The sequence below is a fragment of the Mandrillus leucophaeus genome, unplaced genomic scaffold (genome assembly GCF_000951045.1).
Source record: "Mandrillus leucophaeus isolate KB7577 unplaced genomic scaffold, Mleu.le_1.0 Scaffold1792, whole genome shotgun sequence".
Taxonomy (NCBI): domain Eukaryota; kingdom Metazoa; phylum Chordata; class Mammalia; order Primates; family Cercopithecidae; genus Mandrillus; species Mandrillus leucophaeus.
In genome coordinates, this window is record NW_012101801.1 from 135,433 (window position 1) to 154,869 (window position 19,437).

The following is a 19,437-nucleotide window of genomic DNA, read 5'->3' on the forward strand; positions in this document are numbered from 1 at the left end:
CCTGGCTAGTTTTTTGTATTTTTAGTAGAGACGGGGTTTCACCGTGTTAGCCAGGATGGTCTCGATCTCCTGACCTCGTGATCCGCCCATCTCGGCCTCCGAAAGTGCTGGGATTACAGGCTTGAGCCACCGCGCCCGGCCTCAAAAAAAATTTTTTTAAAGATGAGGTCTCACTATGTTGCCCAGGCTGGTCTGAAATTCCTGGCCTCAAGCAATCCTCCTGCCTCAGCCTCCCAAAGCACTGAGATTACAGGCATGAGCTACTATGCCTGGCCTAAAACATTTTTAATGGAAGTATAATTTGCAAATAGAAAACATGCCCAAATATTAAGTGAATGCACTAATGAACATTCACAACTTAACAAGATAGCCAGCACTTAAATCACAAAATAGAACACCGCTAGGACCTCTTTGTAATACCCTCCAAGTCACTACTTCTGCCCAAAGGTAATTGCTATTTTGCAACATTTTTTATTACTTTACATAAATGGGATCATACACTATGTACTCTTATTACTGTCTGGATTTTTATATTAAATATTGCTTGTGAGATTCATCCATGTTGTCATGTGAGCAATACTTTGTTCTCATTGCCATGTACTGTTCCATTTTATCAGTATACCGTGATTTATTTACCCATTCCACTATTTGTACATACTGGAATTGTTCCCAGGTTTTTGTAATACAAACAAAGCTGCTATGAACATGCTTCGATTTACTTTCTTTGGTGAATATGTGTTACTGTTATGTATATGTCTAGAGGTAAAATTGATGATTTATGGGATATGCATACGTTTAATTTTAGCAGATATTGAAAAACAGATTTCTAAAGCGGCTGTAGCAATTTACATTACCACCAGCAATGTGTGAGTTCCATTTGCTCTCCATCCTTGACAGCACATGTTGTCACTTAGGTGGGTATGCAGGGGGATCCTTTTTTGGCATGTTTACTTATTTTTTTACATAGTGCAAACTGGTGTGGTGTACCGTTTTATGGCTTTTGCCTAATGCCATCACTACAGTTAAGTTACCAAACGATTCCGTCGCCTCAGCAATTGCTTTGTACCTTCTCTTGGTATTCAACCCCTTCTCCATTCTCAGCCTTGGCAGCCGCTGATCTAATTTCCATTCCCATAGTTTTCCAGATTATCAAAGAAACAGAATGATATGGTTGTAACCTTTTGGATGTGGCTTCTTTCAGGTAGCAAAATGCTTCTGAGATTTAACTATGTTGTTGTGTTATCAGTAGTTCATTCCTTTGTGTGTGTGTGATAGTCTCGCTCTCTTGCCCAGGCTAGCGTGCAGTGGTGCAATCTCGGCCCACTGCAACCTCTGCCTCCCACGTTTAAGGGATTCTCATACTTCAACCTCCCAAGTAGCTGGAACTACAGGCGTGCACCACCGCGCCTGGCTAATTTTTATATTTTTAGTAGAGATGAGATTTCGCCATGTTGACCAGGCTGGTCTCGAACTCCTGGCCTCAAGTGATCCACCTGCCTCTGGCTCTCGAATTGCTGGGATTGCAGGTGTGAGCCACTGCACCCAGCCCAGGAGTTCATTGCTTTTTACTGCTGGGTCATATTACATTGTATAGATGTACCACATTTTGTTTATGAGTCCTATAGTTGAGGGATATTTGGTTTGTTTCCATTTTTTCTCTATTATGGATAAATTGTTATAAACATTTGTGTACAGGGTTTGTGTGAACATAGTTTTTATTTCTTTTGAGTAAATATTCAGGAGTGAAATTGCTGGGTTACTTGGTAAATTGCTGGGTTATAGTTCTTTTTAAGAACTTGTCAAACTTTTTGCAGAGTTGCTCTACCATTTTGCATTCCCACTAGCAGGGCTTGAGAGTTCCAGTTGTTCCACATTCTTGCCAGCACCTGGTACTGCTAGTTTTTCTGTGTATGTTTTTGTTTTGTTTTGCCACTCTAAGGTGTATAGTGGTATCTCTTTCTGGTTATAATTTGCGTTTCTGTAATGATTATTAATGTTGAACATCTTTTAACATGCTCATTTGCCATCCATATAATTTCTTGGTAAATCTTCTGTTTATATTCTCGTCCATTCAAAATATTGGGTTGCTTGTTTTCTTATGGTTAATTTTAAAACTTTATTTGGAAATAATTATAGATTTAAAGAAAGTTGCAAAGAAATGTATTCCCTTCACTCACTGTCCCCCAGTGTTAACATCTTGCCTAACTATGGTACAATATTAATATCAGAAAATTGACATTGGTACAATCCACAGAGGTTATTCAGATTTTACCAGTTATACATATACTTGTGTGTGTGTGTTTCTATGCAGTTTTATCACATGTATGGTTTTGTGTAGGTTCCACAACAATCAACGTACAGAACTGTGTCATCACCACAATGTTCCTCTCATACTACCTCTCCACAGCCTCACCCACTTCCTACTGTATATCCTTTACCCTTGTCAACCACTATTTGGTTTACCATCTGTATAATGTTGTTCCAAGGATGTTATATACATGGAAGCATACTATATAGTGTGTTTCCTTTTCGTATTTGCTTTTTTTCCACTCAGCATAATTCCTGGAGGTTCCTTCAAGTTGTTACATGTATCAATAGTTCATTCCTTTTTATTGCTGGATAGTATTTCATAGTATGGATGTACTATAATTTAAGCATTGTCAATTTTGGTAGTTTCCACTTTGAGCTATTCCAAATAAAGTTTCTGTGAGCATTCATATACAAGTTTCTACATAACATAAGTTTTCATTTCTCTGGGGTGAATGCCCAAGAGTGCTATTGATGGGTCATTTCGTAAATCTATTTTTTTTTTTTTTTTTGAGATGGAGTCTTGTTCTCTCACCAGGCTGGAGTGCTGTGGCACGATCTTGGCTCACTGCAACCTTCAACTCCCTGGTTCAAGAGATTCTCCTGCCTCAGCCTCCTGAGTAGCTGGGATTACAGGCATGCGTCACCACGCCCACTAATTTTTATATTTTTAGTAGAGACGGGGTTTCACCATGTTGGCCAGGATGATCTTGATCTCCTGACCTCATAATCCGCCTGCCTTGGCCTCCCAAAGTGCTGGGATTACAGGCGTGAGCCACTGTGCCTGGCCAATCCATTTTTAGTGTTCAAAGAAACTGCAAACCACCGTAGCACATGTATACCTATGTAACAAACCTGCACATTCTGCACATGTACCCCAGAACTTAAAGTACGATAATAATAATATTAATAATACTAGTAATAATTTTAAAGAAGAAACTGCCAAACTATTTTCCAGAGTGATTGTGCAGTTTTTACATTTTGACCACCGATGTCAGTGATCCATTTGCTCCACATCTTCGTTAGCATTTGGTGTTGTCACAGTGTTTTATTTTATCCACTTTGATAGGTTTGTAGCAGTATCTCATTGTGGTTTTAATTTGCGTTTTCTTGAGGGCTAATGATATTGAACATCTTTTCATGTGCTTATTTGGCATCTGTGTATCCTTTTCAGTTAAATGTCTTTTGCCTCTTTTCTAATTGGATTTTTTTTAATGTTGAGTTTTGAGAGTTCTTTATATATTCCAGATATAAGTCCTTTGTGGGATATATAACTTGCAGATTTTTCTCTCCGTCTGTAATTTGTCTTTTTTCATCTCCTTGAAAGAGTTTTTCACAGAGCAAAGTTTTTAAATTTGATGAGGTATAATTTTCAATTTTTACTTTTATGGGTCATGCTTTTGATGCCAAGTGTAAGAACTCTTCACCTAATCTTATGTCTGAAGATTTTCTCTTGTGTTTTTTTGAAAAGTTTTACATTTTTACATTTCACACTATGTTCCATTTTGAGTTAAAGTTTGAGGTTTAAGTCAAGGTTCATTTTTCTTTTTCTTTCTTTCCCCCTTCCATATATGTCCAGTTGCTTCAACACCACTTACTGAAAAAGCTCTGCCTCTTCCTTTGAATTGGTTTTGCACCTTTGTCAGAAATCAGTTGGGCATCTTTGTGTAGATCTATTTCTGTCTCTGATATTCTTTTTCTTTTCTTTTTAAGAGTCAGGGTCTGCATGCCCAGGCTGGAGTGCAGTGATGCAATCATGGCTCACTCCTGGGCTTAAACAATTCTCCTGCCTCAGCCTTCTGAGTAGCTAGGACTACAGGTGTGCGCCACCATATGCAGCTTTTTAATTATTATTATGTTTTGTAGAGACAGAATCTCCTTCTGTTGCCCAGGCTAGTCTCAAACTCCTGGCCTCAAGTGATCCACCTTGGCCTCCCAAAGTATATGCTATTCTGTTCTATTGTTCTATGTGTCTATACTTCCTTCAGTACCACACTGTGTGGATTATTATTACTGTTGAATTTTGAGGGTTGTTTTTTTTTATTCTGGATACAAGTCCTTCTTCAGATTTATGATTTGCAAATATTCTTTTCCAGTCTGTGGTTAGTCCTTTTATTCTCTCGAAAGTGTTCTTTACAAATATCTTTCTTTTATTAATTTCCAATATCGCCTGATAACATACTTTTTTTTTGGAAACACAGTCTCACTCTGTCACCCAGGCTGGAGTGCAGTGATGCTATCTTGGCTCACTGCAACCTCTGTCTCCCAGATTCAAGCGATTCTCATACCTCAGCCTCCCAAGTAGCTAGAATCACAGGCGTGCACCAGCATGCCCCACTAATTTTTGTATTTTTAGTGGAGACGGGGTTTCTCCACGTTGGCCAGGCTGATCTCGAACTCCTGGCCTCAAGCAATCTGCCCGCCTTGGCCTCCCAAACTGCTGGGATTAGAGACGTGAGCCACCACGCCCAGCTCCTGAGAATATACTTTTAATGATTTCAATTCTTTTAAATTTGTTGAGTTTTTTATGGCCCACAGTATGGTTGATCTCTATGAACAGTCCATGTGCTGCTGAAAAACATGCATTGGATGTAGTTTTAAAAATACATATCAGTTAAGTCAAGGTGAATAGTAGTGCTGTTTAAGTAATTTATGCCATCACTAATTTTCTGCCTACATTTTCTTTCAGTTACTAAGAGAGAAGTGTTAAAGTTTCCCATTATAATTGTGTATTTGTCATTTTATTTTTTCAGTAGTGTCACAGTTTGTCTAATATATTTTAAGCTCTGTTAAGTGCCTGCACATTTACAATTTTTATATCTAATCGGAGAATTGACCTCTTCATTGTGTAATATCTCAATTTCTGACAATATTCTTTGTTCTGAAGTTTACTTTGTCTGATATTACTATAGCTACTTCTGCACAATATTTTATTCCTAGTAATATTTTAGATCAGTTAATTTATTTCTTTTTAGCCCTTTTGATTTATTTGTGAACATTTATGTTTCCATCTAATGTATTCCTTTGGTATAAAGAAACCTCTTCAAGATTTCTTGTAGTGTAGAAATATTGGCTAGGATTTCCATCATTATTTTTGGTTTCCTGAGAAAGTCCTCATTTCTCCCTCATTTTAAAAATCAGGCTTATGGTGATAAAATTTACATATCGTAAATTCACCCTTTTAAGTGTACAATTTAGTAACTTTTAGTGGATTTACAGTTACGTAACCAGTAACATAATCTACTCTTAAAACATTGCCGTCACCTCTGAGGATCCTTCATGCCTATTTGCAGTCAGTCACCTTCCTATCCCCAACCCTGGCAACCAAAATTGTTATTGTAGATTTCCTGTCTTTGGAATTTCCTATAAATAGAATCATACAATATCTAGTCTTTTGTATCTGGCTTCTTTCACTTAGCATAATGTTTTTGAGGCTCATCAATGTTGTAGCATGTAACAGTATTTTGTTCCTTTGTTTTGCTGGCTAGTATTTCGTTGTATGGATGTATCATATTTTGTTTATCTTTTTAATAGTTGATGAACATTTGGATTGTTTTCACTTTTTGGCTATTGTGAATAATGCAGTCATGAGCATACTTACAAGTCTTTGTGCGGACATAAGTTGTCATTTTATTTATTGCCTAGGTGTTGAATTGCTGGTTCACATGGTAAATTTATATTTAACATTTGAAAGAATTAATGGCCAAACTGTTTTCCAGAGTGGCTCCATCAGTTTATATTCACACCAGCAATGTCATCATCTTTATTTTTTATTTTATTTTTATTATTATTTCAATTGTTTTTTGGGGAATAGGTGGTATTTGGTTACATGGGTAAGTTCTTTCGTGGTGATTTCTGAGATTTTGGTGCACCCATTATACAAGCAGTGTACACTGTACCCAATGTGTAGTCTTTTATCCCTCATCCCCCTCCCACCCTTACCCCTGAGTCCCAAGTCCATTATATCATTCTTATGCCTTTGTGTCCTCATAGCTTAGCTCCCACTTACAAGTGAGAACATACAATGTTTGATTTTTCATTCCTGAGTTACTCACTTAGAATAATGGTCTCCAACTCCATGCAGGTTGCTGCAAATGCCATTATTTCATTACTTTTTGTGGCCAAATCGTATTCCATGGTATACGTGGGAGATACTATCTATCTATCTATCTATGTATCTATCTATCTATCTATCTATCTATCTATCTATCTATCTATCTCATATTTTCTTTATTCATTCATTAGTTGATGGGCATTTAGGCTGATTCCATATTTTTGCAATTGCAAATTGCAAAAATAATGACTTCTTTACCTGTGGTTAGATACCCAATAGTGGGATTGCTGGATCAAATGGTAGATCTACTTTTAGTGCTTTAAGGAGTCTCCATACTGTTTTCTGTAGTGGTTATAGTAGTTTAAATTCCCACCAGCAGTGTAAAAGTGTTCCCTTTTCACCACATCCACACCAACATCTATTATTTTTTAATTTTTAAATTGTGGCCATTTTTGCAGGAATTGTGTGTGGTTTTGCCTGGCTTATGATCTGAGAAACTTGCAGCCTCCTTTTAGTATGTCTGGTTAGCTCTGAGAAGTGGCTTGGTTTAATCTAGACCTCCTTCTCTAAACACGTAGAAATTCCTAGGGAAAATGAAGTGTTGTTCTATCACTCCAAGGTTTCTTTGGGGTCTTTTAAAGGATAGGTTCCTCTTCTGAAAGCTCTAAGTCACCTGTGATTCTGGGTAAGAGCAGGAGTAGGTTAACCTAAGCAGTTGCTCAGTAGGCTCACGCCTGTAATCCCAGCACTTTTGGGAGACCAAGGCAGGCAGATCACTTGAGGTCAGGAGTTCGAGACCAGCCTGGTCAACATGATGAAACCCCCCATCTCTACTAAAAATATAAAAATTAGTTGGGCATGGTGGTGGGCGCCTGTAATCCCAGCTACTCAGGAGGCTGAGGCAGGAAAATCGCTTGAACTCAGGAGGTGGAGGTTACAGTGAGCCAAGATCAAGCCACTGCACTCCAGCCTGGGCGAGAGAGTGAGATCCTGTCTCAAAAAAAAAAAAAGCACAAAGGACTGTTCAATACTTTTACATTAGCTAACAACTAATTTATGCTAACTTCTTTTTTATATGCAAAAAATAGTCATAGGATCTTAAGTTGTGTAATCATGTTATTTGAGATTGTACAGTATTACACGATATGTAGCTTATATCACATTCGTTATTTTCACCTGAGGATACCTTAACATTAGGCCTACAGAAAATTAGCATAATACCTTTGTTCTCTTCAAAAGGCTGCAACAAGTGATCTCTAGAGGTGTTTTCTGACTCTCAGATCTCTAACTCTTGGATTCTGCCTCATCCAGAAAGGTTTGGGTTACCAAAGCAAAGTACCACAAACTGGATGACTTGAAAACAGTAGAAATTTATTTCTCATAGTTCTGGAGGCTGGAAGTCTTAGATCAGGGTGCTAATATGAGTTCTGGTGAGGACCCTCTTTGGGGTTGCGGATGGCCATCTTTTTGCTGTGTCCTCAGAAGAAAGAGTGAGCTAGCTCTCTGGCCTCTTCTTATAAGAGTACTTATCTCATTTGTGATGGTTCCACCCTCATGACCTAATCACCTTCCAAAGGACCCATCTCCTAATACCGTCACCTTAGGGGTCAGGATTTTAACATATAAATTTTGCGGAGACACATTCAGTCCATAACAGATTCTTTCCTGTTGTTATTTTAGAATGACGTGAACTCTTTCCCAGTCCATTTGGGTTAGGGATTCTTATCCAGCCTGGAGGCAGAGCAGTACTCTGTATGGCCTATCACATTCCCTTTGGTCTGTGTCTCTGGTTACTTGTAGAACTCTTATTTATAATTATTGTCTAATTCTGGGATTCTCCACAGAGTGCTGCTTGGAAAAATTTAGCTTCTTAGAGACAGTTGCAATAAAAGAATTCTCTCAAAAAGAATTCACTGAATTGTGATCACAAACAAAATAACTTTGTGGGGACAAAATGTACTCCAACAAGGGAGGCTTATGTTTGTTTTTCAGCCTCTCCTCCCAGTGCTGCACTTCTAATCTCTCTGCAGAAAGAAACATTTCAACAGAGAACCCAGTGGAAATTATGACATGTTATCTTCTCAGAGTCCTGAACTCCCATCCCTACCTCAGAAGAGACTCCTCTGTTCACAGAAGCTAAAGGCAGTTCCTTCCCAGTGGCAACTATGTTTGGATGTTGGATCTACACTTTCTCAAGCACTGTGATCTTCAAATGTAAGTTTAGTAACATAAATATCTTTTTGCAGCCTGAAAGAATTTTATGTCTCTGTGTTATCAGGTAATGTTACAGTATCTCATATTTTGCTGGTAACATGTGGAATGTTTATCTCATAAGGAGAATTCAGAGTTATAGTTAAATTTCTTTATCTGGGTTAGATGGGAATCCTTTATTCTGGGGAAAGCAGAGTTCTTTCTATAAGCCTGTGTTCTCATAATATACAGACTGGGAAACTTGGGAAAGAGTAGGAGCATCATTACTTTTCATTTTATAGGTGGGAATAACAAAGCATGGAGAGACAAACATATTTGCCAAAATAGTTATTCTCAACCCCTTGTTTTGGGAATTCTAGAGTGTTTCATAGGATTTCAAAGTACCTCACAAAATTGTTCTAAATTTCTCAAAGCCAAATTCATTTTAATGAACTTTAATTTTTTTTTTGAAAAGTTACATCATTCTTGGGGGTAAGATAGGTACATTTTATAAAAACAATACAAACAATTGTTTTGCTTAGAACCAGTGAAATGTCAAAACTCCAAAAATGTTTGGGAAGCACTGGATTAGTCAGTAGCATAACAAGCAATAAAACAACCCAGGTCAGGTGCAGAGAGGTATAAACTCTTGTCTCATCCTCCATGGATCTATATTTCCAAAGGCAGAGTCTTGTGTGACAGCATGTCTGAGGATATGTCTCTTCTGGACAGGGTTTTTACGGTACTTGAGAATGATCCTAACAACCTTTTGGGGTGACTCAATTTTTTTCAGTGCTAGAGAGTTAAAAAAATATTGACACAGTTGAACAGTGAGAAATTTAGTTTGACTGGAGCACAGGCTCATAATTCTACCATAATTCTACCATTATGAGCCTGTACTAGGCTGTGTGGGTTTGGCCAAATTGGGTCAAGTGAAAACAGAAAGATCAGTTACAAACTTGAGACAGTTTCGATAAAAGATGTTATGGTGGTTGTCCAACTTTATTGTGAACTCTCTTATTGTACTAGAGTTTAAAAGCAGATAAGCTGTTACCTCTTGAATCCCACAGGCTGTCTAGTTATACCGGTCAGGATCTCTTCCAGCTCATTAAAAAAAAAAAAAAATCCTTTGCCTTGACTTCCAAAGGCACTTGTTAAGAGTGGACTTCTCAAGCTGCGTAAAATACTTTTGGCATAATCAAGTCTATGTTGTTCCATGAAGCTCTAAGTCCAGAGTAACTGTCTTTAGTTGATCATATTGAAAGCAAGAACATCATTTCAAACAAACCAAGTCTGAGATATTTAACCCACATGTGCTTTCAGAGCTGGTATGTGTGAGCTTGAGCAATGAAGCCTTATTCCATTTTGATGTTATAAAAAATGGAGGGATTTCCCTGCACTCAGTTTCACAGCTACTATTTGACTTATATTTGAAGGGGGAAAGATAAGGGCTGTGTTCTTTTCATCTGAATTTTTCTGTTCCTAAAAGGTTTTTTTTCTAAGAACACTAGTCAGTACCTGGAGACACTCTGACATATTTAAAGAATTAATTTGCTTTAATGAAAAAAGTTGTGTCTTTAAACATTTAAATAATTACTTTTTCTTCAGTGAAAAAATTAGTTTGCTTTAATGAAAAAAAGAGTTTTTCATAACTTTCATTACATGAACCTTTAGCAAAGGAGATTTCTCCCATTATATACTTCTTATGATCACCAAATTCCATCATCTCCCCACTAAGAGAAAGTGCTCAAGGATGATAGAATAATTTTAAAGTTATGGGCTACAACAGCATCCACAGGAACCTTGTGTAAGTACCATGAACCCTGACCCTCAGGGTTAATTTGTAAGCCTTTGGCAGTGAGATGGAATGTCTTCTTTCAGTTTGAAACAAAGGAAATCTATTGCATCACAGGTAAATTTGTATATTGATGCTATATTGACTTTGTAGCTGCCGTGCCTTTATACAGACACCTCATCTAGCCCCCACTGTTCCATTTACTGTGATGGTTTGTATACTTTATTTCAAAGAAGATCTGTTTGAACCAGGTTTAATTTCTTCCTTGACCTGCTTTCATCACTGCTCATGCCTACCCTGGTGGCATTCTCATCCACGAGACTGTCACATCCATGCCACTAGGTGGCATTCTCATCCATGAGACCACTGCACCTGTGCGCTCGTCAAGAAGTAGCCAAGCCATGGGCTGGGTTGTGCTTTTCCTGAGAGGATGAAAGGCTTCATGGATATATGCTAGTATCCATGTTCCTCTATTCCCAAGTCAGGCACCAAGATGATATTTCATACCTGCCTGCCTTTCAAAGTCTCATAAATGTTAATTGAATATCCACTCTATGCAAGGCACTAGGGTAGTCACAGAGGCAAGCTTTGAGCTAAACTACAGGCCCTGCCCTCCAGGAGCTCCCGGTCTCATGGCAGGGTGCAGAAGCCGGAATAGAGGGCCATGATGTGGGAGAGAACTCTGCTGACTGGGAGCTCTGAAGGGTTAGGGGTCAATGAGCCTGATTTATGGGGCAGTTGCCATAGGATCAGGGGCTCCCTGGCATTCAGTGAATGGAGAGACGGGCATCGCTGTCTTATTTCACTGAGAGGGCACCAATGTTCAGCCCCTGAGACTTGGGGAGGAAAGCAGTGGCCATGAATGTTTCCTCCCATCCGGGAGACTGACTGGGCTCCTCCCACAGTCTCAGACACAGAGGAGGAAGTGTACTCACACTGCCCCAACACCAGTGAGTAGAAATATTTATAGGTCTCTCATTTGGTTTTAATTTTAATTTTTTTATTTTTCAAAAATTAAACAAAGAAAATCACACTTACAAAATTAAGCATTACCCACATTCCTACCAACAAGAAGTAACCATTCTTAACCTCGTAATATGTTGGTTTCCAGATTTATATTTACGCTTTAAAAAATTATGCAGATAACATATTAGCACATTGCCCCTTTTCTCATTTGTTTTAATCCATGTTCTTCCCATTTATACAGGACCAATTCTTGCATTCAGTTATGGGATACTATAAATGCCTAGTATAATGGCAGCAGAGAGAATTATTATGGTTTTATACCTTTTCTCGCTCCTTGCTTGCTCCTCAAATGCCTAGAGTTTAAAATCTATTGTGGAAAATTTGTGAAATGCAGAAAGGTGAAAATAAACAAATTACCAGTGGTTCTTTGGCTTCGGGAGAACTGTAATTGATGTTCATTTTGGTATGTTTCCCTCCAGTATTTTTTCCATATAGTTTTATTTTTAAAAATTATACCCCATATATGTATATGTGTATACACATATATATACACACTTAGTATTCACAAAATTAAAAATTAAAAAATTAAAAATGTATAAAAGAAAAAATTAGCCTCATTTTGTATTTACTATTTTATAATCTGCCTTTTTGCTTAATTTTCTTTGTCATTATATGTTCTTCTACCTCATGATTTTTAATAGCTACCTAGTATTCCATTGTATAGCCATAGTTATTTCATACTTTATAATTGCTAGACATTTAGTTGGTTTCCTTTTTTTGCTGTTATAATAATATGTGTTCCTATACATAAATCTTGTGAGTATCTGATTTTAAAGATAAATTTCTAGCAGTGAAACTTCTTAGTTAAGAGTATATACATTAAAATACACTCTTATTGTATTTTTCTTTACCAAAGTAATATATGTTTATTATAGAACATGTACAAAATCACAGATATACAAAAAAGACAGCATATAAGTTACTTGTATTCTTCCCACTCAGAGATAGCCACTATTAGCATTTTATTGTAACCACCCAGCTTTCTTTTCTCTATATTCTACATGCTCTTTCATAAGCTTTTTTACTGAATGTATTCAGAATACCTAAGTTCATTGTTCTATTTTACCTTCACTGGTTACATGGCATTTCATTGAATGAACATACCAGAATTTATCTGATGAATCTTCTAATGCTGGACATTTCAGTCACTTTCTGTTTTTCTGTACTATAAACAATATAGAGGTAAGTAGTGTGTGACTACGTCTTTGCAAGTCCTTGATTGTTCCCTGTGAAGAAATTCCTAAATGTGCAACTGTGTTTCACCTGTATGTTAATTTTTAAGGCTTTTCATGGGTATTGCTAAATGTTCCTATAACAATTTTTATCTTAGAGGCAGAATATTGGTATATCCTTTTTTTTCCAAATTCTTGATATTACTATTTTGCCAATTTGACTACAAAGAATTATCGTATTTTAAAATTAACATTTATTTAATCACAAGTAAAACTGAACTATTTTTTTCTTTTTTGCTCAATTTTATGTTTTGGTATAGGTTTTTCCTTGTTTATTAATAGATTTAAAAAATACATTTAAAATATTAATTTCTTGTTATTTGTTCAGGTTTTCTCCTTCAACTGATTGTTGTGATGAATTATATGTCTAGACTTCCTAATAATAAATTGCACTCCTGAAATAATCCCTCCTTGCTCATAATGTCTTGCCAGATTTGGCTTGCTGACATTTCATTTAGGATTTTTGCATCTATATTCCTAAGTGACATCAGTCTTCAGTTTTCTTTCTGTGTGTATTTGTGTGGGTGTTTGTCAGGTTTTGTGATCAGGATAACTTTAGTTTTATAAAATGAATGGGCTTATTTCTTCTTTTACTTTATAATGAGAACCACTTGTAGAGCATGGAAGTTGCCTGTTCTTTGTAAATTAAAAAGAACTTGCTCATAAAGCTGTCTGGGCACTGTAACAATCATCGGAAGAAAATTTGTAACACCCTATTTTTCCCCATGTTTTCTACTTCTTTGTGATTCCAGTTAGCTAATTTTCCTAGAAAATTGTCCTTTTTATTGAGATTTTCAAACTCTTTACCATTTTTACAGTTTTATTGAGATATGCATACAAGTCACCCACTTAAAGTGATTTTTAGTGTACTCATAGAGCTCTAGACCATCACCACAACCACCACAATAAATTTTATAACATTTTCAAAACCCCAGAAAGAAACCCCATACCCATTAGCAGTCACCCTCCATTTCCCCTTAATTCCCCCCACTAGTCCTAGATAACCGCTAATCTACTTTCTGTCTCCATAGAATTCCCCTATTCTGGACCTTTCGTATAAATGGAATCACACACTATATGGTCTTTTATGGCTACCTTCTTTCACTTAATGTTTTCAGGGTTCATCCATATTGTAGCATGTAGCAGCACTTTATTTTCTCTCTCTTTTTAAGTTTTTGTTTTTAATTAACAGACTACTTTTTAGAGCAGTTTTAAGTTTACAGAAAGTTGAGCAGATAGTACAGAGAATTCCTTTATACCCCCCTTCTCTCCATTCCTGACCATAGTTTTGCCCACAAACATCTTGCGTTGGTGTGGTACATTTGTCATAATTGATGAATGGATATTGACACATTATTATTAACTAAAGTCTGTACATTTGGGTTCATTCTTTGTGTTGTACAGTTTTATGGGTTTTGACAAATGTCTAATGTCATATATCTACCGTTACAGTATCATACAGAGTAGTTTTGATGAAAAGGTAAAACACAGGGAACTTTTAGGGCAGTCTTTCCCTCCGCCCTGTCAACACCTACCAACCACTGATCTTTTGATTTGCTTTCTCAGAATGTTATATAATTGGAATCATACAGCATGTAATCTTTTCAGAGAGGCTTCTATCACTAAGTAATGTGCATGTAAGCTTCTTCCCTGCCTTTCTTTGGCTTAATGGCTCATTTCTTTTCATGGCTAAATAATATTCTATTGTGTGGATTTACCACAGTTTATCCATTCAGCTTTTAAAGAACATCTTGGTTACTTCCAATTTGGGGCAATTATGGATAAAGCTGCTTCAGTCATTTGTGTGCATGCAGGTTTTTGTGGGCTCATAAGTTTTCACCCAATTTAGGTAAATACCAGTGAGCATGGACTATGTTTATCTTTGTAAGAAACTGCCAAACTGGCTTCCAAAGTGGCTTTGTCATTTTGCATTCTGACCAGCAATGAATAAGAGTTCCTGTTGCTTTACATCCTTGCCATCATTTGGTGTTGTAAGTTGTTTGGATTTTCGTCATTCTAATAAGTTTGCAGTGGTAGTTCATGGTTTTAATTTGCAATTCTCTGATGACATATGATGCTGAGCATCTTTTTACATGCTTATTTGCCATCTGTACTTTTTCTTTGATGTGATGTCTGTTTAGATATTTTTCCCATTTTTAAATTGATTGTTTTCTTTTTGTGTATGGTGGATACAAATCCTTTATCAGATAATGTGTTTTGAAAATATTTCTCACATGAATTCTGTTTTCATTCTCTTAACAGTACCTTTCACGGAGTATAAGGTTTTTGGTTTAATTTTACTGAAGTCCAGTTTCTTTTTATGGCTAATATTCCATCATATGGATATACCACATTTTGTTTATCCATGTATCTCTTGGTGGACACTTGAGTTGCTTCCTTTTGGCTATTGTAAATAATGTTGTTATGAACATTTGGTAGAATTTTTTTTTTTGTTTTTGGAAACGGAGTTTTGCCGTTGTTGCCCAGGCTGCAGTGCAGTGGTGCCATCTCGGCTCACCACAGCCTCCACAATTCTCCTGCTTCAGCCTCCCAAGTAGCTGGGATTACAGGCATATGCCACCATCCCCGGCTAATTTTGTATTTTTAGTAGAGACGGGGTTTCTCCATGTTGGTCAGGCTTGTCTCGAACTCACGACCAAGGCGATCCACCCACCTCGGCCTCCCAAAGTACTGGGATTACAGGTGTGAGCCACCACGCCCAGCCTGGTAGAAGTTTTTATGTGAATGTATGTTGTCATTTATCTTGAGTAGATACCCAGCAGTAGAATTGCTGAGTCATATGATAACTCAGTGTTTAACTCTGAGAAACTGAACAACTTTTCCAAAGCGGCTGCACCATTTTACATTGCCATGCCTCCCACATTGCTAGTAGCATTTTGCATTGTCACTAGCAGTGTAGACGGGTTCTGTTTTCTCCGTATCCTCACCAATGCTTGTTATCATCAGTATTTTTTATTATAGACATCGTAGTGGGTGTGAACTGGTGTCTCATTATGACTAACTTGTATTTCCCTAATGACCCATGACATTGAACATATTTTCATGTGCTTATTGGCCACTTGTATATCTTCTTTGTCTCTTCACTTTTGATATTCTTTTCCATGGGAATTTCATGGATTTCACTAAAACCTTTGTGCAGATGATTTCCAATGTTTACTTCCAACTCTGATCTTTCTCCTAAGATTGTCGCAGTTTCCCATCTGTTTCTTAGCCATTATTGCCCTAATTGCAGAATCAGTGTATCACAACTGAAATTCATTGTCTTTCCTCCCAATCAATTTATTCTTCCTCTGTGTTCCCTATTTCTGTTAATCATATGACTATTCTTCTAATCATCCAGACTTTCAATTTGGCATCATATTTAAATGTAAGAGAAATGAAATAGGAAAGAGTCAATTTGTTGCCAAGTTCCACATTACTTTCATAATATTTTGCATATGTTTTCTCTTTACTTTGTATTTTCTCCTTCCTGATCTCTGTCCTCTTCTGACTTTTTTGATCCCTTACTCTTCTGGTTCTCCTGTCTTTGATCATTTTATTTCAGGTTATTCTTATCTGCCCCTTAAATTACCTATCTGCATGATCTCAGTTCACTGCAACCTCCGCCTCCTGGGCTCAAGTGACCCTCCCACCTCAGCCTCCTGAGTAGCCAGTACCATAGGTGCACACCACGATGCCCACCTCAGCCTCCTGAGTAGCCAGTACCATAGGTGCACACCACGATGCCCAGCTAAAGGGTTTCATCATGTTGCCTATTCTTGTCTTGAGCTTCTGAACTCCTGAGCTCAAACGATCCACCTGCCTTGGCCTTCCAGAGTGCTAGGATTACAGACACAAGCCACTGTGTCCAACCGTCCACAGTCTTTTACAAATCGATGTATACTTTCCTTCTTGGCTATTTGTATGTAATCTTAAGATATGAACTATCACTTACACACATAACTCCCAAATAAATATTTCTAGGCTTGGAATATTCTGAGAACTTCAGACATATATATCAAACTGTCTGTGGGACAGATGTCCAACTGGATAGATGGACATTTGTAGAACAGATGTGCAATTGTATACATGTCCAAACTTAACTCTTCCCACCTTAGCTGCCCCCAAACTTGTTCCTCCGCTCATATTTCCAGTCAATGGCAAGACCATCCATCTGGGGTTCTCAGGACATACATCTGACCATCATTCCTCCTTTCTCCCTCTCCCCTAAAGCCAAATATTCACCAAGTCAGTACTATTCTAAAACTCTCTTTGATCTTCTGTCTTTATCCCCATGCTGCTGCTTTGTCCAGGCTTTTATCATCTCTCATTTAGACTATTTCAATGATTTTCAATCTTGCCTTTCTGTCTAGTCTCTTACCATGCCCCCCAACCCCCTTCATGCAGTCTACTGACAAAGTGAATTTCTAAATTGAAAATTTAGTCATGCCATTTCACTGCAAAGAACAAATCAAAATAAGAACAAGTACAACAATATTTACAGTCTCCCTGGTGGCTACTTACTTTTCTAAAGAATATAGTTTAAGCTCCTTAGCCTGTCATATCGTACTGCTCCCTGCCTACTTCTTCAGCTTTGTCTCTTGTCACTCCAGAAATATTCTTCTGTCTTTTAATGTGTTCCCTCTGCTCAGACACTTCTTCCTGCCTTGTTTACTTAGTGAACCACCATTTGAGATTTCTTGGAGGTAGACATGATCACATGGCTGGAATCCAGAAGGGATGGTCGATAAGAACCAGCTTCAGTGAATGTGAATTTACATACTTTCTGGGAGCTCTGTATGTAAAGGAAATGCTTCCAGCCCTTCCTTGCTTGGCTCTTGGCATATAACTTCTGATAGTTCTCCTGCTTTAGTAGTCACTTTTGGAGCAATGAGAGATCAGATTCCTTTAGTGGCCTGGGAATGATGTCTCATGGTGTTATTGATAGAAGCCTGCAGAGCTTGGGATTCTGAGAAGCAGTCTTCAGACTAGAACTTAGCCCAAGAGGATGAGCAACTCTATGGTAGGGGGTGAGAGCCTCAAACAGGCCCAAGAACCTTTAGTCCAAGGACTTTGGGAGGTTTTATGGTCCCATCTAGGCCTACAGGATACAAGCACTGAGGGATGGCAGTGTTTTTGAGTAAAGAACAGTGCAGGGCTCGGGGCTCAAATTCCTTAGGGCAAACTAATCAATTTGGCTCCCCTCAGCTCTGTGGGACTAAACTTTAAAAGTGCCCCTGGGATTGACCTCCCCAGGATAATCTCAGGGGTCTCAGTAATCACCTGAGCAGACAGGCTCCAGGAAGACCTGGATGAGTCTCTGGAAATGAGCTTTTTAGCTCAGTTTTGCCTGCTCCACCAGGATCCATACCCTTTACTTTGGAAATCTGAGTACAAGTTAGGACAGATGTCAGTGAGGAGAAGGATTGGAGCTCAGTGACCTTTCCTCAGTAGTGCTTACTTGTGAAGCCTATGTCCTTAGGAAATTAGCACTGCCTCTGCCAAAGTGGCTTTTTACTGTCTTATGCTTTCCCAGAGTGCACTTCCACTCTCGTTTAGGCCAGTGTAGTTCCTGTTGAGTTGAGTGGCTGTGAAAAATATGTTTTCTGAAAAGGAATTCGGAGGAAAGATACCTTATTCCAGTGAACAGTTTGCAAACTCAGGAGACACAGCCTTTTGTATAAAAGGAAGGTACATTTCAGAGAACAAAGAGAGTGTTTGGGTTTTATAGCAAAAGTTTCTGCCTGAGTTCCTAATCAGGTTTATTTATGCAAATGAAGGATTGAAATGGTCTTAGTTCTAGTTGGGTGATGCAGCTGAGTTCTGATTGGTAAATACAGCTAAGCCCTAATTGGTTGGTATAGGTGAGCTCTGAAAGTCCCAAAGTTAAAGAGAGGTGGGAGTTTTGGGGAAACTCAGAGTATGTGTGTGACCTCTAGTCAGCAAATGGCTGCCTGGCTGTATTTTAAATTTAGGCCCACTTAGCCACTTGGGATCCATCTTGAAGGATTTACTGTTTTAGGTTCATATTTGTTTACATGGCTTTCCCCCTCTGATACCTTGGTGAGCCTAATGGAGACTAAAGCTTAGTTGACTTTGACTTTAGGGAATGAAATTATTTATGGCTGAGACCCTAAGCAGAAGCTAAAATTGCAGAAATACCTTTGTAATACTATGTGACAGTTTACAAAAACTCTCACATACATTATTCAATTTATTAAATCCTCACAGAAGCCAGCGCCTGTCCCTTAGTAATCACATGTTTGGTGTATGAATGAACATGGAGGTTTTTGTTTTGTTTTATTTTGCTTTGTAGAAAGACAGGGTCTCACTCTTGTTCAGGCAGGAGTGCAGTGGTGCAATCATAGCTCACTGCAGCCTTGAACTTCTGGGCTCAAGTGATCCTAATGCTTCAGCCTCCCAAATAGCTAGGACTAAAGGCATGCACCATCACTAATGCCTGGCCTTTTCTTTTTTTTGTTTTTTTGAGACAGGGTTGCCCAGGCATGTCTTGAACTCCTGGCCTCATGTCTTGAACTCCTGGCCTCAAGAAGTCATCCTGTCTCAGCCTCTCAAAGTGCTGGGATTACAGGCATGAGCCCCCACACCTGGCCAAACATGGGGATTTGTTGTGCCTGTTTTACAGTTTGGCGAACTGAGGTCTAAGCGGCTGAATTGAGTTTCCTAAAATTCAACTCTACAGTTAGCCACGTATGGAGCTTACACTTGAAATTAGATCCATTTCAGGTGAACATTTACTTAGCGCCTACTGAGTGACAGGTACTTATCAGTGATGAATAAGCATGTTCCTTGGTTTTGAGAGCTTATAGGCT